The sequence below is a fragment of the Dermochelys coriacea genome, chromosome 7, assembly GCF_009764565.3.
Source record: "Dermochelys coriacea isolate rDerCor1 chromosome 7, rDerCor1.pri.v4, whole genome shotgun sequence".
Taxonomy (NCBI): domain Eukaryota; kingdom Metazoa; phylum Chordata; order Testudines; family Dermochelyidae; genus Dermochelys; species Dermochelys coriacea.
In genome coordinates, this window is record NC_050074.1 from 65,944,324 (window position 1) to 65,968,165 (window position 23,842).

Genomic DNA, 23,842 nt, shown 5'->3' on the forward strand with positions numbered 1-23,842 from the left:
ACTAATTTGTCCCAGTTTGTGAGCAGCAGGTCAAGAAGAGCTCTGCCCCTAGTTTGTTCCTCCAGCACTTGCACCAGAAAATTGTCCCCTACACTTTTCAAAAACTTCTAGGATTGTCTGTGCACCGCTGTATTGCTCTCCCAGCAGATATCAGGGTGATTGAAGTCTCCCATGAGAACTAGGGCCTGCGATCTAGTAACTTCGATCAGTTGCCAGAAGAAAACCTCGTCCCCTCATCCCCTCTGGTCTGGTGGTCTACAGCAGACTCCCACCACAGCATCACCCTTGTTGATCACACTTCTAAACTTAATCCAAAAAGAAAAGCAGTACTTGTGGCACCTTAGAGACTAACAAATTTATTAGAGCATAAGCTTTTGTGAGCTACAGCTCACTTTATCGGATGCATCCGATGAAGTGAGCTGTAGCTCACGAAAGCTTATGCTCTAATAAATTTGTTAGTCTCTAAGGTGCCACAAGTACAGCTTTTCTTTTTGCGAATACAGACTAACACGGCTGCTACTCTGAAACTTAATCCAGAGACTCTCAGGTTTTTCTGCAGTTTTATACCGGAGCTCTGAGCAGTCATACTGCTCTCTTACATACAATGCAACTCCCCCACCTTTTCTGCCCTGCCTGTCCTTCCTAAACAGTTTATATCCATCTATGACAGTACTCCAGTCATGTGAGTTATCCCACCAAGTCTCTGTTGTTCCAATCACATCATCATTCCTTGACTGTGCCAGGACTTCCAGTTCTCCCTGATTGTTTCCCAGGCTTCTTGCATTTGTGTATAGACACAAGATAACTCGCTGATCGTCCCGCTTTCTCAGTATGAGGCAGGAGCCCTCCCCTTTTGTGCTCTCCTGCTCATGCTTCCTCCTGGTATCCCACTTACCTCAGGGCTTTGGTTTCCTTCCCCCAGCGAAACTAGTTTAAAGCCCTCCTCACTAGGTTAGCCAGCCTGCTTGCAAAGATGCTCTTCCCTCTTTTTGTTAGGTGGAGCCCATCTCTGCCGAGCACTCCTCCTTCTTGGAACACCATCCCATGGCCAAAGAATCCAAAGCCTTCTCTCCGACATCACCTGCATAGCCATTCAGTGGTCTCTAATTGGGCCTTTTCCTTCCACAGGGAGGATGGACGAGAACACCACTTGAACCTCAAATTTCTTTATCCTTCTTCCCAGAGCCATCTAGTCTGCAGTGATCCGCTCAAGGTCATTCTTGGCAGTATCATTGGTGCCCACATGGAGAAACAGGAAGGGGTAGTGATCCGAGGGCTTGATGAGTCTCGGCAGTCTCTTCATCACATCATGAATCCTAGCTCTAGGGAAGCGGCAGACTTCTCGGTTTTCCTGGTCGGGACAGCAGATAGATGACTCAGTCCCCCTGAGGAGGAAGTCCCTGACCACCACCACCCGCCTCCTTCTCTTGGGAGTGGTGGTTGTGGAACTCCCTTCCCTAAGACAGTGCATCTCATGCCTTCCAATCAGCAGAGTCTCCTTCTGCTCCTTTCCCTCAGATGTATCATCTATTCCACTCTTGGCATTAGTACCTGTGGAGAGAACATGAAAATGGTTGCTTAACTGTATCTGCATTGCTGGTACATGGACACTCCCCTTTCTTCTTCCGGAGGTCACATGCTGCCAGATTTCTTCATCGTCCTTTTGTCCCCACTGCGCAGCCTGCTCTGAATCTTCAGAATGTTGTGCCCATAGAAGCATATCCTGATGTCTGTCCAGGAAATCTTCAGTTTCTCTTATGCAACCCAGGGTCGATACTTGTTTCTCCAGATCTTGAACCTTTTCTTCCAATATGGAGACCAGCTTGCACTTTGTACAGACAAAGTCTCTTCTGTCCCGTGGAAGAAAGACAAACATGGCACATTGGGGCAATGTGGCACCAAAGCAAAGTACACATCTTTTAAACTTTTCTACCCACTCATCAGTCCATTCTTTCCAGCGTTTGCCTTCCTTCGCCTATGCAAACTCCTGCCTTCCACTGCTTTGTCCCCCGATAGTCTGTGTGACTAAATATGGATAGTGAACCCATCAAACTTACTGGGTTCTTGATTTGTATTTACTAGCAGCGCTTTCGCCTCCACCACCTCTGTGGCATGTGAACACTTCTGACTTCAAGGTCACATGAGACAAAGCTGCAGTGATTTGAAGTGAGGTTTGGGGTGCTGGATTCACCACCCAAACCTCAGGCTGCTGTGACTGAAGAGCCCCTAGGAGTGTGTCAGGGAAGCTACTGGTGCTAGGATTGGCTCGGGTGATGGGCTCTTGTTCTCTCTCTCTTTGACTCTGCTGACTGGGGCTGCAGTGCAGAAGGAGGTGGCAGTGGAGAGAGGGAATGCAACAGAGGAAGAAAAGGAGAATCCTGGGAAGAAAGTCCAAGCCAACCCCGGACTGGCCAAGGTAATTAAGGGCCCTAGGCAGCCTAGGAGGGCAACTTTTCTATGGCTGATCCTCCCCTTCTCTGTGTTTGGGGCTTGGGATGATGCCATGAGGGCAAATGGGCATGACTTTTCTTTTTCTGCCTCTCACTGAAGTCCATTTGATCTAAGTTCTGGCATGTGTGCTGTAGGCAACTTTCGTATGCTAGATACTGGCTCTGGATGGTCTACTGTGCATGAGACCTAGTAGGAGCTGTGGCTAGGCTGATACAGCCTATTCCTCCAAGGTGGCAGTAGACTTGGGAGGTGGTAGAGAAAGAATTGTGTGGTCTGGGAATGGAGGGGTTCCAGGATGGTGTAAGGGAGTGGCTGCTGGAGTACAATAAGAATAGCGGGTGATCCAGGAAGCAGGTTTGGTAGTTGATGCTGGAGTAGGGGAAGAGAAGATGGATGTGACAGCCATTTGAGGTCAGTTTGTTGGAGAGCTTTGGGCGATGGGGTCTGTCTTTCTAGATGGACAGTGACATTGGAGAGGGCTCAGAAGCTGTCCTAAAGGGTGGTGGCATAGAGTTGGCAGCAACTACTCTAGCAAATGTTTCTCTCGAGTCACCCCTCCTGCCCCACACAAGGAAAGGAGCTTGGCCATTCAATGTTCTACCCCATGGAAACCAAGGAGTAAAGTGGATTGTGGGTTAATGGTCTCAGTTCAGAAGAAAACTTCTTTTAAAGTGAAGGGCCCTATGGAAGGAGGCTTTTCTGACAGGGGTGTGTGTTTCTTTAATCTCAGACATGTGGGGCTTGTTAGTGGAATTCCATGGTGTATGTATGAAGAAGAAACAATTCAGGACATAGTATCCTGATGGCCCCCTTCTGATATGAGGGACCAGGCGAGGAGCTGGATGGTGCAAGAGGAGTGCAAATATTAAATTGGACAGATGGGAGAACTATTTAAATCTCCTCTTATTTGGAGGATGTTGGTCAGTACAGGGTTGCTTAAATGGTAACATTAGCCTGGCAGATGACACCTTTCCTTTCTTTGGTCAACATGAAAATTAAAATGATGTGTACCCAAGACAACCTGCTGTTGTTCCCGCTCAGTTCTCAGGGAGTTGCATAGACTCTCCTATGAAGCAGGCATCTCATTTAGTAGAAATATCCTATGATCCCATCCTTCCCCCTTCAGCATATACAGTTGTGATCAGAAATCTGGGTTATGTATTCAGGTTATGTATGTATTATGTATGTAATTTAATGAAGGCAAGAGGAAAAATTGGTACTGTCAGTTCATACATGGAACATATGTGCAGCTAAGAAAAGAATTGATACATAGGATTGGACAAGTTAAGGGTGCCATTTCAACACGATAGCCAACCTGTGTCACAAGAAATTATTTTGGGTTTTACTTGACTTATCCACTCTGATTTCCTTGAGAAAATGAATTGTTACCATAGTAACTGCCACATTACATGGTTCTGTACTTATGATACCTCTGAGATACAGACCAGCTCCACAAAGAAATATATTTCTCAATGTCATGTAAAAATCCTCTACTGTTTAGTAAAAGAAAACCTGCTTTATTATAACATGACAGTTTTCTGAGGTTTCCAGACTGGTTATTTTTGTTTACATTCTGTTGCTTTGTGTTTTCCTTTTTATAGGCAGGGCTGGTAGCACCATCTATTACTAACGTTGGCTGACACGTTCCATCATAAGACCTTCTTTTCAATTGCTTATAACTTTGCTGAACTTCATGAGACATGCTGAGTAGCTGCATCTGTCTGAATCTTTTTGGAAAATTTGCCTTTGGAGATTGTGGGAGTACAGGGCCGGGGAGATGGATCAGCTTATAAGTGTACACATTTCAGATGGCTAGGTATGCCATGGGGATGTCCTACTTGCTGTGCCTTAAATATAAACTTGTATGTTTGTTTTTCTCTCTGTTCACCTCCCTAACAATAGCCAACATGCAGGACTAAATTCTCCCAAGTAACACTCTTGTATAGTCAGTGTAACTCCATTGATCCTGTCTTCATTAGTTTACCCACTTTCCTTCCTGCAGTCTGGACTTCCCCTTCTGGGGAATGGGAAAAAAGGTACGTTTCTCCTGGGCAAGCAGCTGACAGGGGAATGAACATAGGAGCTGTGCTGGCAAGTGGCCTTTGGAAGACAGAGTAGAGATGCAAGGCCTGTGCAGATCCATACATGAAGCTTGGGGGTCCTTTGGTCTTGGTAGTCAAAACTCCCTGCTACTTCCACAGGTGTGCAAAGGAAATGGAAGCTAAGTGGAAGCTCATGAAATTTCCTTTTCCCTTTATAGGAGTAGCTTTGTAGGGGATGATAGTCTTAAGGAAAGCCCTGAGGCCAGGGCTGCTAGTGAAAGAAATAAAATGCCTATTTCTTACACTGCCAACTGTCTTGAGATTTGCCTATAGCTCCTCTTTTTCTACTAACTTGCTCTTTAATCTAACACAAAAAGCTATAAAGAGAACCACTGGCTGGAAGATAAAGCTAGACAAATTCAGACTAGAACTAAGATGCAAATTTTTAACCAGTATGGATAATTAATAATTGGAACAACTTAACTAGGGATGAGGTGGCTTCACCATCACTTACAATTTTTAAGTCCAGATTGGATCTCTTTCCAAAAGATAGGCGGTAACTCAAATGGAAGTTATGGGCTTGATGAAGGAATTATGAAGTTCTATGGCTTGTATTATGCAGGAGTTGACACTGGATAATCATAAGTCCCTTCTGGCCTTAAAATCCATACCTTTATTTCTCTTGATCAGTTACTGTACTACAGCGGTTCTCAACCGGGGGGGGGGGAGCACACCCCCACCCATCAAACATTCTGGGAGGGGTACAGTACACCTTCTAATTATTCATTAATGATAGTAGGGGGTACAAGCGCCAGGTTGCAATGCCACTTGCTCTGATTTGCACCCACCCCACTTGACTTGCATTTTGATTAAATTGCCAGTATCTCTTGAACAAATGCCTTAGCAACACAAGGTGGCCATATCCTTCTTGCTATCGTAAAGGGGTGGGGGGCTTGAAGTTTAAATAAAAAGCTAATGTGGGGTGTGGTTCAGAAGAAGTTGAGAATCCCCGCTGTACTTTAACATTTGATTTATTTTTACATGAACAAGACATAAAAAAACCACTGTTACACTCTGATCTTTGTTTTCAAGTAAAACTACCTATAAATACAATGACACATATTTTCACATACACTTCAAAGTCTTAACGTTAGTAAATTATCTGCTAATAAAACAGTTGCCTATATAAACAACAACATACGGTGTCAAAGTAAATGCAGGCAGTGGCATCAATGCAGATTTTTTGTGAGGAGGGGCTTCAAATTCTGGTTCTGGTTCTTGCTCATCCCCTTCCTCCTCCTATCAGGACTCCCTGTCTGACCCACACAGTGCATGAGCTGGTGCTACCAGTGGACTCCCCAGAGCTCTGCGGTACAGGAACAGGCTCCCAGCATGCTAGTCGATAGTACTATTTGGCTTGGCCTCCCCTGTGTCCAGACTAGACGTGTGCCAGGTCACAATTTTGCCCTTCCTTCTGTACGGAGGGGTGGCCAGGTCAAACTTCAGTGCTGCTGTGGCCACACAGCTGGAGCGATGTTCCAGATCATTCCCAGCAGCAGCTGCCATTTTGGTAAGTAATTGATCTTGAAATATTCAGGGTAAATAGGCCAAATCCCCTGAGATGGGATATTAGATGGATGGGATCTGAGTTACTATAGAAAATTCTTTCCTGGGTATCTGGCTGGTGAATCTTGCCCATATGCTCAGGGTTTAGCTGATTGCCATATTTGGGGTCGGGAAGGAATTTTCCTCCAGGGCAGATTGGAGAGGCCCTGGAGGTTTTTCGCCTTCCTCTGTAGCATGGGGCATGGTTGACTTGAGGGAGGCTTCTCTGCTCCTTGAAGTCTTTGAACCATGATTTAAGGACTTCAATAGCTCAGACATGGGTGAGGTTTTTCATAGGAGTGGGTGGGTGAGATTCTGTGGCCTGCGCTGTGCAGGAGGTCGGACTAGATGATCAGAATGGTCCCTTCTGACCTTAGTATCTATGAATCTATGAATCTATATTGATTAATATTGGATTATTGCTTGACCATGGTTGAGCCATGGCCCTCCATCACCTATGGAACTTTGTGCAAATGCAAAAATCTTACTCCCCGCCCCTCCCTCCGTCCCCACAGCCCCACTAATTGGTGCCACCGAATACATGACCACATTTTCAAACCTAGACTCTGATTGTGAAATCAGATTTGGGTATGTCTACACTGCAATTAAAAACCTATACCTGGCCCATGCTAACTGACTTGAGCTAAGGGGTTGTTTAATTGCAGTGTAGATATCTGGACTCGGGTTGGAGCCCGGGCTGTAGGATCCTGCGAGGTGGAAGAGTCACAGAACTTGGGCCGCAGCCTGAGCCCGCAAATCTAAGTTGTGATGAAGCAGTCCTTCAGCCTGAGCCCTGCAAGCCCAAGTCAGTTGGCATGGGCCAGCAGTGTTTAATTGTAGTGTGAACATATCCGTTGATTACAAGGGTCCACCCATGTGGGTCTGTTTGCAGGATCAGGCCCCTGGTTTTCTTCAAAATTCTGAGAGTATTATCACAAACGACAGAATTTGTATCTGAAGTGGCATTTTAGGATGGAGTGAAAATAAATAGGGGTGTGGGGGGGCAGATCCTTAGCTCACGCAAATCAGTATACTTCCATTTCAGACAAGAACTATGGAGACTTAAACCAGCTGAGGATCTGCACCGTAATATATGTACATATAATTTACACTTATAGATATGTAAAATACACATACAATTGAAGATAACTATATTAATATACAGCAAAAATAAGTTTTAATATTTGTTACACTGCTTATTTCTGGATTAAGCCTCTTTAGGTGACACTAGTCAATTATTTTTTGTATTTAAGTTGTATACATGTACCCAGAGAAGGACACATTTAACGATTGTAGTGAAAAAATAAAAGCACATGTAATGTCTATGAAGTGTACACACAAGTGAAAGTGTACACAGTCTTACAAATGCTTAATTAGGGGGCCAGATCCTCAGATAGTATACATTGTTGTAGCTCCATTGATCTCAACAGCATGATGCAAGTTTACATCAGCTGAGTATCTGGGCCCAAAAGTGGAAGTTTGGTGAATGGTTACAGTATATCATTTCAACAGGCTACTAAATAAAGGAAAGAAAAAGCACTAAAATAAAGGAAAGAGGGGAGAGATAGCTCAGTGGTTTGAGCATTGGCCTGTTAAATCCAGGGTTGTGAGTTCAATCCTTGAGGGGGCCATTTAGGGATCTGGGGCAAAAATTGTGGATTGGTCCTGCTTTGAGCAGGGGGTTGGACTAGATGATCTCCTGAGGTTCATTTCAACCCTGATATTCATATGATTCATAAGAGGAAGAAAAAAAGTCTCTGGTCAATTGAACTACTCTCATAAGTAAAGACTTCCTATGTGATTAAGGGTTTCAAGATTATGTCCAATATCTATATTTATAGTCTCTATTCATTCCTCAGTCCAGCATTGTATGGTTACCAGTGTACATATGGCATATTGATATCACATGAGGGTCATGCCCACTTTAACTCTTCATAGTTTAATTTTGGCAGTGATTCCCAGCTGAGGTCAGACTGTATTTATCCAATTTATTTATATGAAATAAGAGAATTATCTCACATTTAGCCATATCCAGAAAGAAAAACATAGCTGCATTTTTAGCTCTGTAAAAGTTTTTTGGATACACCATGTATGAGAGACAAAGCAAGGGAAAGAGCCTGCAAACATTTTTTTGGGGAATCATTCTTATTTAAATTAGTAATCCCCAATGAGCACTAAGGAGTGTGGGTAAGATATAGCGTTCCCATCCTGCAGTCTGATCTATGTAGGTGGACTCTTGACTTTGATGGGGCCTCATGCAGGCACAAGGGGCTGCCTGTTTGTGGAGCCCCTTGGAAATCAAGGATCCACCTGTATTATAGATCAGTTTGCAGGTTTGGAGACTTCATCAGTGGATCTATGGGGTTCGCAGGGTTAGGTTCCGAATGTGATTCTAAATCACTGTGAATACTTACTTATTATTTGTGTTCTGTAGCATGTAGAGCACGAGTTGTGGTCCAGAACCCCGTTGTGCTTGGCACTGTACAAATATAGAACAAAAGATGGTCCCTGTCCTGAGGCACTTACAATCCAAGTGTGACACTGCACCCCATATTCTTCATAGAAATATTGTTATAATATGATGATAGCATAACTGATATGTTTTGTGCAAGGCATGTAAGATATCATTGGAAAGGTTATGATTTGCTGAATATGATTATCCTAATTTTATGCATGTTTCATTTTTGTATGTAAAGTTAGGAAATATTGACTATGCATCTGTACTACAAAAGTTTTGCACCTGGGGAGCACCCACCAGACAGAATGCAATCAGTCTGGCTGACTAACTGGGGACAAGTCAATAGACCACTAGGGAGAACAATAGGTCTTTGAAGATGCTAATCTCCCACCTTCCTAGGATGCTACAAATGGCCTTTGACTCATGGCTGCTTTGACTCTGCAGGGTCATGTGATCCAGTCACCTGGTATTGGACTCCATGATAGAATACCAGTATTTTTCCACTGAGGGGGTGGGGGAACCACCCTGGAAAACCTATTTAAGGCAGGGGAAGGACATACTCAGTGGTCGTTGTTCACTGAATCCCAGAATGACTGCTGTGAATATTTAAGAAACAAAGACAAAGGGGGCAGGGAGGAGTGAACCCAGGCTGTGAAGGTGTCTGGCCTGTGAAAGAAATACCTGGAATATTAAACTGCAAGCAAGAGCAGCTTGCCTGCAATCTGCCTAAAATAACATTTAGGGTGAGAAATTACTACTTGTAACCAGTTTTTTAGTATCTTAAGCGTATATTGCGTTTGTTTTATTTGCTGAGTAATCTGCTTTGATCTGTTTACAATCTCTTAAATCTATCTTTTATAGTCAAACTTGTTTTTGTTTTCTCTAAAACCAGTTTGTGGAACTTAAACTGGGGTGTGTGGGAAAGCTGTATATGTTCCTCCGCATTGAGGGAGGGAGCAAATTTCATGAGCTTATGTGGTACAGTTTTCTGTGCATTGCAAAATGGTATAATTCTGGTGTTGTACCACAGAGTGAGGTGTTGTCAAGGTTCCTTCCCCATTCTGAACTCCAGGGTACAGATGTGGGGACCTGCATGAAAGACCCCCTAAGCTTTTTCTTACCAGCTTAGGTTAAAAACTTCCCCAAGGTACAAACTTTGCCTTGTTCCTGAACCCTATGCAGCCACCACCAAGTGTGTTAAACAAAGAATAGGGAAAGAGCCCACTTGGACCAGTCTTCCCCCAAAATATCCCCCCAAGCCCTACACCCCCTTTCCTGGGGAAGGCTTGATAAAAATCCTCACCAATTTGTACAGGTGAACACAGACCCAAACCCTTGGATCTTAAGAACAATGAAAAAGCAATCAGGTTCTTAAAAGAAGAATTTTAATTAAAGAAAAGGTAAAAGAATCACCTCTGTAAAATCAGGATGGTAAATACCTCACAGGGCAATCAGATTCAAAACATAAAGAATCCCTCTGGGCAAAACCTTAAGTTACAAAAAGACACAAAAACAGGAATATACATTCCATTCAGCACAGCGTATTTTACCAGCCATTTAACAAAAGGAAATCTAACGCATTTTCAACTAGATTACTTACTAATTTAACAGAGTTTCTGAGCCTGCATTCCTGATCGGTTCCCAGCAAAAGCAACACACAGGCAGACCCTTTGTTCCGCCCCCCCAGCTTTGAAAGTATCTTGTCTCCTCACTGGTACTTTTGGTGAGGTGCCAGCGAGGGTTATCTTAGATTCTTAACCCTTTACAGGTGAAAGGGTTTTGCCTCTGGCCGGGAGGGATTTTATAGCACTTTATACAGAAAGGTGGTTATCCTTCCCTTTATTTTTATGACAAGTTTGCACTTGAATATTGGGCAATTTGTTAGCTGAAGCCTTCCCAGGCAGTGCTGATTTCAGTGTTGTGTGTTTTTGCAGTTTAGTGTGTCCCTACCTGTGTGTGTGCTGGAGAAGGCTTGAGGGTCTGGCTCAGCAGAACAGTATAAGGGAGCACAGGCTGGTGGAACAGGTGAGCTCAGTGGTACCCCAGTATATCAGGTGGCATCCTGGAGTGGGGGGTAACCCATCACACCAAGTATAAGGCAAGAGACAACAGAGGGATACACAGAGATGGTGGAGTACAAGGGAGCAATAAAGACAATATTGTTCAGCACGATAGGCAGTGGTATCACCACACCAGGGTCTTGTTAAGTTTTTGAAGATGTCATGGAAAAAGAGAGTTTGAAGGGGATGATGCAGAAGTTTTGTGGACAGAGAACACCTCCCAAGTGTGAGGGGAAGCATGGGTGAAACATGAAGGTACTTGTTTGAAAATATTACAGAAAAAACATAACTTTGAGGGGAAGAAATCTAGAACTGTCTTTTTTCTTAGTGCACAAGAAGCAGTTGCCAGAACTCCTTGTCTAGGTATTTGGACAAGACTTAGCCTTGCAGAATCCTGAGGAGAGTTCTGTGCTAACAGGCTTATGGTCCACTATATCCACTAGCACGTGTCACTGTGAGAACTAGGATGACAGAGCTGGAGCTCCTCCTTCTGGCTGAGTCTGGGGATTAGCTCTGCCAGGCCTATGCGCCTTTCTGCAGTTGCACTCCATAGCTCTCTCTGTGTTGATCTCTCAGGACTCAACTGCTGCCGCTTCATGGCTTAGCCGTCCAGTCAGGTTACAGTTTCCCTCTGTGTGTGTGTGTGTTCTCAGTCTCCGCTGTCCCAGGAATTCTTCTCTTTCACTGCAGCTTAGGGTTGCCAACTTTCTAACCAAACACTATTTCTCCACTCCTTCTCCAAGGCCCCACCCCGCTCACTCCATCCCCCCTCTTTCCGTTGCTTTCTCTCCCCCACCCTCACTCACTCATTTTCACCGTGCTGGGGAGGGTCCCTCTTCGACTGGGTGTTGTGTGCCACTTCTCCAATGGCTGGTAGGGGAACCCAGGCCCACCCTCTATGTTGGGTTCTAGCCCAGTGTTCCTACAACAAGCAGTCAAGGTCTTCACAGTCCTAAACCTCATTGCTGTGTCCCTGGGCTGCTTCCTACCTTCTGTACCATCACTCTCTGCAGCCCACTTTTACACCCAGCTACTAGGCTTTATATAGGCCCCTCCTGTTCCTGTCCAGCTGAGCTTCCTTAAATTAACTCTCATTACTTCCTGGCTCCTCCTCCAGGTGCAGTCGAGACCACCCTGGCTCACCTGGCCAGCTTAATGAGTTCAAGCCTTGTGTCAGGTGGACATCCCCATCACATAGCGCAAAGGAGTCTAATCTGAAAAGTAAGACAGAAAGCCATAGACTGAGAGGGGAAAATGGAGGGAAAGGAAATAATTACAATTACAAAAGAAATTGGAGCAAATGTTTGTGTCTCATCCCCCACACCACTAACCTTTCTTCACCGATAAATATCTTCGATTGGTGAGCTTGGCTGTAGCATTTTCACTTGGGTACAGTGGGTCTTAAAAGGACTGTTGTCTCCTTTTCCGTTAGTGTTTCCATGCAATGTGAAGTCCCATTGTATTTTTTGTTCATCGGGAAGATACCCAGATGCCATATTTTAAAGTCCATGCTGTTGCACGGCTGTAATTCATAAAGTCATGTGTTTAAAAAAAGCCGAAATGGGTTGGTAACAGACTATGAATCCCAGTGATGATTGAACCAGGTGATATTCAAAACAAAAAGAGCTCTCAGCCATGCTTGTAGCTGTTTCCGTTGCTTTACACTGACTCAGACATTCTAGGCTCTAAAGTGAAGTTTGGGGTTATTGTTTTGTGATGGTTGTGTTGCTGTGTGGGTGGTTGTATTGATTTGTTTCTAAAGGGTTTGAGCTGGGAGATTTGTGTTAATTTGTACAAGTGGCCATTGGGTCAAGTAACACACAATCTGAGCAGTCTCCCTCATGCAACTAATAAAACTGTTGCATCCAAATTAGCTGAAGAATAAGGATGGTGATTGGTTGAGGTTCCTCTGATATCAAAATGGTCTAGGACTCTCAGCATAACATAGATATGTCTTACTGTAGCTGTATACTGCATGGGTGTAATTCATAAAGTCAAAATGGACCAGGACTTAAAAATTGGGTGGTAACAGACCATGAAACACAGTGATGATTCAACCTGGAGATATTCTGTACAAAAAGAGCTCTCAACCAGGGTTGTAGTTTTTTCTATCATTTCACACTGACTCAACAGATATTTTAGTCTTCAGAGTGACATTCTCAGAATCTTATCATGTGAATGGATCCAAATTAGAACTCTGAAGACTTAATGCAAATATGTTGAGAGAAACAGAAGGTAAACATGAATGCTTATTTTCCCCTAATCAAAGCAACATGCCATTTTCTGTGAAATGTAAATAGGCTCTAAATTGCATTTAAAATGAAGAGCTGTGTCCCTTAGATGCTAAATTAGATCATTCCTGTTAAGCACACTAACACTATTTTTCCAGAAATGTTTACCGTGCTTTCTTATGTGTCGTCCAAGCTTTATGCCTACTTATGCTAAAGTACAGTACCACTTATGGTCTGATCCAAAGCCTCTTGAAATCAATGGAAAGACTCTAACTTCACTGGGATTCAGATCAGGCTCTTAATGACTGTTTTTGCTAATTTCAGATATAATATTCAGTAGCTCTTTTGTATAGAACGTTTCCTTCGTACAAGTCAGTGCACACTACAAATAAGAGAAATATCACTATCCCTATTTTATATATGGGCAAACTGATGAAGAGATAAAGTGACTAGCCCAAGGTCATTCAGCATGCCAGTGGCAGAGGCAGTTATAGAAACTAAGATTTCCAGACTCCCAGTTTGATGCCCTATCCAGTAGAATACATTGCCTCCTACAGGACAAGATTTAGTTAATTCTGGCATGAATTTTCTAAATACACCCTTGATTATCCACTAACACATTCCATAGCAGAAGTATGCCACTAAGTTGAGAGATATTACAATGTTTTCATTTCAGCCACCAAAATTAGCACTTAAAACAATATGTAGCTCTCAGTAGGGGTACATCATCTTGATGCTCCTCCTGGCAAAAATGCATAGAATAGCATTCACCAAGGCAATGGTGGTAGTCACTAGCTTTTAATGACAATGGCAGATAAAGTGTTATGTTTCACATCACTGACTAGAATCAATGATGAGTGGCTCTGCAATCTACTTGTATGCATTGTCTGCACCTGTCTCATCAATTATTATCCTATGCAAAAGGCCAGTGAATTATCAGGAAGAATATGTTGTACAATTCCACTTGTCTAGTTCTCGTGCTACTTTATAAAGAAACCCCCACAGAAAGTAGGGCAGTCATTATTTCTCATAATTTTTTAAATGTTTTTTTAAAATATGCAGTGGCTTAGAAGAACCCCTTGAAACTGACAATGGTTTCCTCTCTATGCTTTCTCCCCTCTCAGTCTGCTCCCTGGTTTGTTATTACCTAGCTGCTGTCATTGTTTTTTAAATGTATAGAATTAAAGGATTGAAACATTTGAAGGGTGTGTGGGGGGGGGAATAAATAATTAAGGACTCTGACACTGAGATGACTGGGGTCCTGTTTATCCACAGAGCAGGTACTAGCTGGGCACCATCTGTACAAGCTTCCCCACCGCCAGAGCTCCTTATTTTTGATCTGGAGATGCCACCTGTATGGGAAGATGACCACTTACTATCCATGAATATACAACTTTTGGCCTCAGTGCTTTACTGTCAACAACCTTGCCATGTTGTGCCCATTGTGGGACAGGTTTCTGTTGCATGAAAAATTGTTCACTGAGAACCAGCTGGAGACCACCATCCCCTGAAACAGCAGTTCCCCAACATGTGGTCCATGTGGTCTGGGAGTATCTGCTGGTTGACTGTAGAGAGCTGACTGGACACATGGTGCTGGCTGCTTCTCCTTATTTCAACCAATTAAGTTACAAATACTAACTTTCCATGTCAGCAATTGCTGTAAGTGCCACCGAAATATTACTTGCTCATCAGTTGGAAGAGAGGTGGTCCATGAAGTCATAAATAGAAGAAGTGGTCCACAAGCCAACATATCTACTGAGGTGTGGTCCATGCTCTGAACCTTTTAGGGAACTGCCTGCCAAAAGTCCCAAATAGTTACAAACATTTGGAACCATGCCTGCTTGCACAGGCCGAGCATCTGGCCTGCCTGTGTTTGCATGGGTGTTCATAAAATACTTTAGTGGGAAAGAGAGTTTAGCTGCAGATGCTTTGCCCTTAAGTTTTCAAAGTGATGTTGGGAGAGTTTTAGCCACATAGCTTCTGTTAAAGTCAATGGGAGTTCTGCTGTTAATATACTGAGTAACAGGTTTCAGAGTAGCAGCCGTGTTAGTCTGTATTCGCAAAAAGAAAAGGAGTACTTGTGGCACCTTAGAGACTAACAAATTTATTAGAGCATAAGCTTTCGTGAGCTACAGCTCACTTCATCGGATGCACCGATGCATCGGATGCATCCGATGAAGTGAGCTGTAGCTCACGAAAGCTTATGCTCTAATAAATTTGTTAGTCTCTAAGGTGCCACAAGTACTCCTTTTCTTTATACTGAGTAAAACACTGACAATATTGGTTACTGCACAATGCAGTTCTGCACAGCCCATATTTGGTTGTTCAATCGTCACTTTTGAGAAGCAGCTAGCTAAAGGTAATGCACAGTCATAAAGTCATGCTGCTCTCAGGAGAACAAGCTGGTGTCAATCAGCACAGTATGTTCAAAAACTGACACTTACTAGGATTGTATTTACCATAGGGAATAGTCCCATTCATCCATGTTAGATTTCCGTATTACACTTTTAAACTGGGCTTTGGAGTGGAGCCCGGAGCTGGAGTGCAGAGCAGCAGGTTTTTGCCTGTAGCTAGAGTGGACCCGGAGCACAGCTCCAAAGCCCTGTTTTTAAAGAATGGCTTGATCAATTGATCAATGTTTATTTCTGTTGCAACACTATGTTAAGGACCAAATTCTGGCCAGACTCTGATGTCGCAGAGACTACTGAAGATATAAGTCAGGGCAGAAATTTACCCTGACTGTAGAATCCAGCTCTAAAGCCCTAAATGAAACTTGCATTCAGTTTACAATGATAGTGATAGCTGATAGAATGCTGTTAACGCTGCTGATGCACTGGGAACACTGTTCCCTTTTTATTTGCATACTACATCACAATTAAGCAGACCTATTCTTCTTTCTGCTTTCCCCTCCACCATATGAACAACTAAAGACCCAAGCTACTTATTTCTTTAGTAAATAGATTGGAAAGAACATGCACACACATGCAGCTCTGGTGTTAGCCTTAGGTTATCTTTCAATCCTCACAACACACTTTAGTCGAGTAAAACAATTAGGGATTACAGGAAGTGAAACTGAACTGGGAAGACAGATGTTGCAGAAAAGAAAGTTGCAGCAAATCTTAGTCTCATGATGGCACATCAGGCCCCTACTACAGTAAGTACAGCCATCACAAAGCAGAGCTGGAGGCTAGGCTGGGAAAACTAGTGATAAACTCTGAAACACATCAGAGGCCCAGAGCCCTAGCTGCCTCCCTCCCAACTGAATCACCTTCCCTAAAAAGACCAGAACTGACTGACAACATCAATTATTGCTTTACGAATGTTTGCATATGACAGGTGATACGTTCACTATGTCCACCAACAAGTTTTCTTGGTGGAAACAGGGATGTTCCACCTTCTGGATAAAATGGATCAGGCCCCAAAGCTAATTTTTCCAAGATAGATTCAAGACCTATTGAAGTCAATGAAAGTCATTCCATGGCATCAACGGCATCGGATTAGGTCCTAATTTCACAATAATGTAGGCATCCAAAATTACTAGTTGCTTTTGAAAGTCTTAGCCATAGTATCAGGAAAAAAGGAGATGTCCTTTCAAACCTTCAAAGAGTATTAGACCCGTATTTGCCTTAGGCCACCTGACAGTAGACTAGTTTTCCAAGAAGCATCACATACTGTAGGATCAGAAGTACCACTGGAATGTACAGGAGTAAAATGCAGCTGGGCTTTCCAAGCATCTTATGTCTATTTCTTTTTGTCTATCACTTATCAAAGGGATAGCTCAGAAAATACAGTTCATAGGAATATGGCGAGTTTAAGGCTCAACTGGTATTAATTCCTGTGCATTTCTCCATTGTTACTTATTCTGTAGTGGCAATCTTTTTGTTTAGGGAAATCAGAAGTGACAACAGCAGCGGATAGATGTCTAAGAACAGAGTCCAGGGTCTTTGTAAGAACTGTATCCCGCTCTTGTATTCTGAGGCAGGGAAAAGGTGGTGTGAATCTCTTCCTAGTTGTTCCTCTTGTGCTAACAGTGGCACTGCAAGCTCTGTTATAAAGTGGTGGCACCAAAGAACTAGAGTGTATAGATTGCACAGAAGGGAATGGAACCCAGCTACCTGGACGCTAAATCCCCTATTCTAGCCACTAGCCCAGACTCCATCCTAAGGCTTTGCAGATGCTAAGTAGTTATTCGTAAGGGAAATAAGAGGCAACAACTATACTTACATTGCAGTTTATCAACTCTGTAATCTCTTGGCACTATTGACTGATTAACTAATTGCTGGTCCCATTGCACATGCTGACAAGACTGATGTTTAGATATATATGATTTGGGGGGTTTTCAGACCAAAGGGGAGTGCAGCCTTCAGATCTGATTTATCCTTTTGGCCCTGAACTCTAACTGCAGATTCATGGAGTGGGAGCCTCATCTCCCAGAAGCAAGAGGCTTGGAAGATATGGGGCATAGAGAAGAGATGTGACCTCCAGCTTATTTTGTTTGTAAACACCTGTACAAAACAATAGGTAAACTATCCCAAGTCAATAGAACCGTTAGCCATTGTCTAACAATGGGCCATCAATTCCGAAGTGTTTTTTTAAAAAAAACTTTTCAGTGTTGGGAACAAAAGATAATTATTTCTGTCAAAAGCCATGTTAGGCTGATAATAAAATATGATCAAATGGAACAGGCTTTTAAGTGTACACAGCACTGTTCAATACATCTGCCCTTCAGCTAGGCAGGCTTCTTAAATTTCTGATGTGACAGTTGTGTGATAACTGTTGGATTGCTACAAGCTGGAGGGGGCGGGGGGAAGAAGGGAATACTTGCAGCACAGATCTATATGTGGCAAGCATTCCAGCTCCATGACCTGTAACCAGAAAGGTAGTTAAATGACTACCTTGAGTGTCTGGATCATACAGTGTTTTTTCTCCCATCCACTGCCATATTAAAAGAGCACAAAGGACAGATGCAAGGAAATTTTCCCACTCTGTTCCACAGTTGACCATACTATGCAGTTGGTCACAGTGTGTCAGAGCACACCCACACAAGACCATGACTGTTTTTTGGAATCTTTAAAATGGCTAGTGTAAAGTGGGCATTCTGGAGCCTTTCTGCTGCACAGGGATGCACTAAATCACCCCCTACGTTATAGATAATATATCCTGAAGGTCACATTCAGCCCCCTCTTGCTCACATAGAGTAGCACCTTGCTCCCCGAGTGATCCCATTGATTTCAACAAGCCTCTTGTAGAGTAAGGTGTTATTCAGAGTGAGTAAGCTTAGCTGAATCTGCTTGGTAGAATACTCAGTAACTGTATAATACAGAGCCATTGCTAAACAGTCATAGGTAATAGGACCAGAGAAGATTAAGGTGATCCTGGACTTTTGCATATTACAGCACTCTACTACTGGGCCAGGACACTCTCACTCTCACTGGGCCAAACTGTGAACCCCTTAATTCCACTGGTGAGCAGTTACTCACATGAGCACTCCTATTGTCTTCAGTGGGGACAGTCATTCAAATGGCTGCTCAGCATTGAGAATACAGGGTTTACAATCTGCCCCATGTCTCTTCCATTTCCTGGCATTCTGCACCCAGAATAGGTGAGATTTCCAAAAGCGTGCAGCATTTACCACCCTGACTCTGTTCCTATTTAAATAAAAAGTAAATCTCACACATTGACTTTAACAGGAGCAGAGCTATGCCATTGCCAAGTGCTTAGGAAAATCCCACACCATTGGACTTTGGTATTAGGGCATCAGGAAAGTAAATTAATTACTTTTAAGGATTACAGAAATTCGAGACAGTCACATTCGTTTTAATCCTTTTTCCTGCCAATGCAAGATATATAGTCCCCATATCACCTATCAAACTGATACTACACTTGATCACAACCAAAAGGCCAAAACCAAGATAGCTCATCCCCATACATTCTTTAAATGTTAGAGTTGGATTTGCCCTATGCATCTGCACATGGGATTAAGGGGACAATCTCTTCCCCCACCACCACCTTGAAACACAGGAGAGTGCGGAGTGGGCAGAGCCCTAGCTCCACATTTCCCAGTGTGAGGGCAGAGCAGGAGATGGACAAGTAATCAGTGCTTAGTAATATGATGGCAGACATAACTCTTCCCCACCCCGGGGAAAACAGAGACTCAAGGAAGAAAGTTTGACTTTTGGAGCCTGAGTTCCTTCTCTTCTAGGACTGTGCAGCTGTGTCCCACTAAAGTCCTGTTCAGTGTACAGGCTAATTCTGGCCCTACATACACAAAATTGCTTTAGAGAGTTCTGAAATAAATTGTATGATAGTATTTTTTTCTATCCTTCTCCCTGTAAAACCAGATTCCTCTATAAAATATTTGGCTTAATTCATGGATACATACTACCTGTGTTAAATACAGGGATTGAGGGTAAGTATATAAACTGGAACGGGGGGGCGGGGAGTTCCAACCTATTTTTCAACAAAACCTTTCAGGAGAAATCTGCTCCGGAGCAGAGAATTTACATGCCCAGCTTCATCTTAATGTGAATTTTAAGGTATCTTCTAAAAAAAGTGTTTATAATGAAGAGCTGATAGATCTTCAACTTCAATAGTTCTTGCCAGACACACCTACAATTTTAGTTATTACGAGAGATTTCTCTTTTGGAAAAATTTGCTTGATCAAATAATATAACTATTCCCAATGTCTGATGATGATAAAACTGAAAGCATTAATTACTGTTTGCTTTTCATCATTTACGCTAGTCCCCTTTTTTCCTTCACTTATTTCATTTTTGCATTTAACTGGACTGTAAAGCTACGGTGATCAGTTTCCAGTTAGTTTCACTTCTTGGTTCTCATGAACTAGCACAATTCTTCAAGTATGGTCTATATTCTTCAAGTGTGGTCCACCCTCACTGTCCCTCCAAAAAGAGAGAGAGAGGGAGAGAGAGAGAGAGAAAAAAGAAACTTTTATTACATTTTAAAAATAAAGCCTTCCTGGTTCATCAGTATTAGGTTTGCAAATTTGATTTATTTCAAAGCTTAAGGCTCCAATCCTGCAAAGACTCAATCTTAAATATATACACTATGAATAGTAATAATACCTCGCTCTTATGTAATGCTTTTTCATTGGTGGATTGAAAAGGTCTTTACAAAGGGGGTCAGTATCATTATCCCCATTTTACAGATGGGGAAACTGAGACAGAGATGAAGTGACTTGCCCATCATCACCCAGAAGGACAGAGGCTGAGGCTGAAATATAGGCAGCTCCCTGAGTCCAATCTAGTGCTCTATCCACTGGGCCACACTGTCTCCTATTTGACTTCCATGGGACTACTCGCAGAGCATGAAGATAAGCAGATGCATACATCTTTGCAAAATTGGGACTAAAATTTGTGATATAAACTATCCAACATTAAGCGTCCCTTTAAAAACATTTCTTTTAACTAATTGAATGGTATTTTGAAATCTGCTTCTAAACTAATCACCATTATTTTGGCAAATGTCGCATGGGGGGCAGAACTGCCACTTTTGCAAAAGTTTATTCCTTTTTATAAGTACATGCCAAGTCTTAAATTTCTCCCAATCTCTCTGTACAAATCAGTTAATCTATCTCTTATTAACCAGCCTTTAGGTTGGTATCTAATGGTGGGGGATGGGGAGGAGAAAGAATTCTGTGTGTTAAACTCTTACTTTGATGCAGTAGTTGTAGGCATTATCATATGTTGACATTCAGTGCAAACTGTGTGTTAGAGTGTGTTCTAGTAGTTAGAGTTGGGATTGGGAGTCAAAATGCCTCTGGATTCTGTCCTTAATTTGGCATTAGTAGGACCTTGGACAAATCAACCTAATCTCTGAGCCTCGGTTGTTTCTTCTTCAACGCTTAGTTGAATGGTTGTCCATAGTGATTGTTCACCATTTGGTCCATTCCTGTGTGTCTGCAAGGGCTTGACTGGCTGAAAGTCCAATGCTGGAACACACCTGCACCCCTGTAATAGGGGGTCTGTTTCTAGGCCGCCTCCATCCATTGGATGGTGGAATTTTATTCCGTATGTTACAAGGCACCCTGAGAACAGGATTCACCAGAAAGTCTTGTGGCATTCTCACATTCTCTGAAAAGTGTAAGACGCCGGCTGTGGACAATGGCCCCAGTAGTCTGTAGACCGGAGCGACCATAAACATCTGTGTTATAAATGAAGTCATTCCACTTTGTGCCCAATATATGACATTGGTATTTTGTGTGGAAAGCTTCCAGCTTTGCCTAGTCTGAGTGGCACAATGTCCATGTTTTGCAACTGTACAGCAGTATGGACAGGATTCAGCTTGAATAGATTCTGATCCTTGGTGGTTGTGCTGAGATGATGTTGGTTCCATATTCATTGTAAATGACCCATGGCAGACACTGTGATCCAATCCAGTAGAGAACCTCCATGTGAGAGTTGTAGGAACTGGTGAGTATAGAACTCAAATAGCAAAAGCTGGAGACTTTGACAGCTTCATTATTCAAAGATATTGGAGTTGTGGGTGGACCTGATCCTAGGTTTTGCAGCTTTGTCTTTGACCACAAAATATAGAGGCCAATGTTAGCTGCTGACTCTCCATTTGCTGGAGTGCCTTGCAAAACCTATGTGCTTCAGTTTACTCAGGCCTATTTGATATGGGCATAATAAAATTACCTCTCAGGATCTGGTGAAGCTTCATCAATCAATGTTTGTAAAGGACTTTGAAATTCTTGAACAAAAGGCACCAAGTTCTATAAATGTAAAGTATCATATCCTAAGTGTTGGACGGTAAGGAAGGTATTTAGAACTCTTACTGATGGATGCTAGCCATCACGCTGACATATTTTAGTGAAGTCATCTTTCTTAGTCAAAACACCTGTGAGATTGGCTGGTTAATGAAAAAAGGGGGGGGAAGATCATTTATTAGGGATACTGAATCTGTTTTTTTAAAAAGTTTTGCTTTGAGATAAAAGAAGATAGCTACAGGGGAATGCAGGGATTTTCTAGATAGCTTGAGACCAAAGTGAGTGTATTTTGTCCTAGTTAGATGGTGCTGCATACATGTCCACCTCTATGAATAACAAATAACACCGAGGGACAGGTGTTGCTTACTTAATTAAATATAAATATTTAAGATATTCCATTTTGGGGGAGTGGGGAGAGGAGATTGTGTTCAAGCAGCAAGCCAAGGCATTCCTGGGCATGCTTTGAAGTCTTTGGCACTGAGTGAGCCCAAGGCTGATGTCCAGGAAACCAAACACGTGAAAGAGTCTGCATAACTCCTTTGTAGCAGGAGATCTTAGAGTATAGACTACATTTTGAGAGCAAGAGTTCATCTCTTGAAGACTTCCCCTCTCAATCTCTTAGTCACAAGCTTATTTTCAGTCTCGCTGTATCCTACAGCAACTGCTTATATGAAAAATATTGAGAGTATTTTGCCCTTTTTGAAACAGCAATTGCCCTCTCTCCTGTCCCCTAGATGCTTTTCCTAGTAGTAATTGATAGCTCCAGTCCTATGAACAACCAAGACAGGTTGCTCCTTATTGTTTGTTATTGTAGTGCCTAAGAGACAACCAAGAGTCGGGACCTAGGATGCTTGGACAAACACAGAATAGTAGATGGTCCCTGCCCTGAAGAATTTACAATCTAAATGGACAAGAGAGGGTGGGGAAAGGAGTAGAACACACCAGCAGAGTGAACAATATGGTGGATGCCAATGTCCTGATAGTTCCACTGTGTGTGTGTGTGTGTGTGTGTTGTTTTGTTTCTGGAGTGGGTTTAATTAAGAGGGGATCAGCTATATGGAAAGAAAGGTAAGGAGGACAGGGAAGGGGAAGCTGAGGTTAAGAGGCTAAAGGAAGTGGGGGGATGGTTGGAGCAAACAGCCAATCAGCTCAGAGCAAAGAAAGTTTGAACATTTTAAAGGTTTGACTGGACTGTCCAGAGGTCCCTGCTTTGACTGCTCCTGCGGCTTGAGTCTGTGGCTGGCTGCCCTTTGCAGTTTGTACTGCCTATCTTGGATATCTGCAGAAGCAGCTGGAGACAAGGAGAAGTCAACTTGATGTGACCGTCCATCCCTCCACAGATAAGCAATAAGTGCTCCCGAGCCCCCAGGGACCAAATGGAAAATAACTCCTTTATAATGCCCCACACAATAAAAGATGGATCCATGTAAATTGGCCCAGAGGTCTTCTAGTTTGTTTGGACCTGCAACCTCCAGAGTGAAAACTCTTCTGTTTGAGATTAGTCCATGCTCAGCTGAACCTTCTTCACAATTCTTCAGAACTCCCAACTTCTCTGTCTACTTATTTTTGTTAATTCCCCAAGGCTTTCTACTGGTGGATCTAAAGTTCTTTGAGCCTTTCATATCTTACCATTTGACTAGTATATTAAAAAACCTACCTAAAAACCTCTTGCACGTAATCTGAATGTTCATATAATTGTTGGTGTAGGTAATCCACTTCCCCTAGAGTCAGTATCTAGGTCAATAGAAGAATTCTCCCATTGACCTAGCACTGTCTACACTGGTGGTTAGGTTGGGTTAACTGTGTCCCTCAGGGATGTGGATTTTTTCACACACCTGAGCGACGTTGTTATACTGACCTAATTTCCTAATGTAGACCAGGCCTAAGACAGACAAAAGTAATTAGTACTTCATACAGTCCATAGTAAGCCTGTGAAATTCATTGCTCCAGGAGACCATTGAGGCCAAGTAGGAAATAAGATGAGATATTTATTTGGCTAAAAAGAGTTACGGTATAAATCTTCAATAATAATTAGTGAGATGTGCTGGTTCAGTGTATGTCCCATGCAGCCTTCTTTGGAGCCCTGACCAAAATTTAAAGTGGTTCGCCTCTGGCACAATCACTGATGGTATGACTACACTGCACACTAAGCCCAGTTTGGGACCCGAGCTTGTGGACTAGGTCGGTATCAGTTTCCAAAACCGTGCTTGAGCATTCACACTACATATGTAAACCTGGGGTTACAATGACTGGTCCAGGGACTCTCA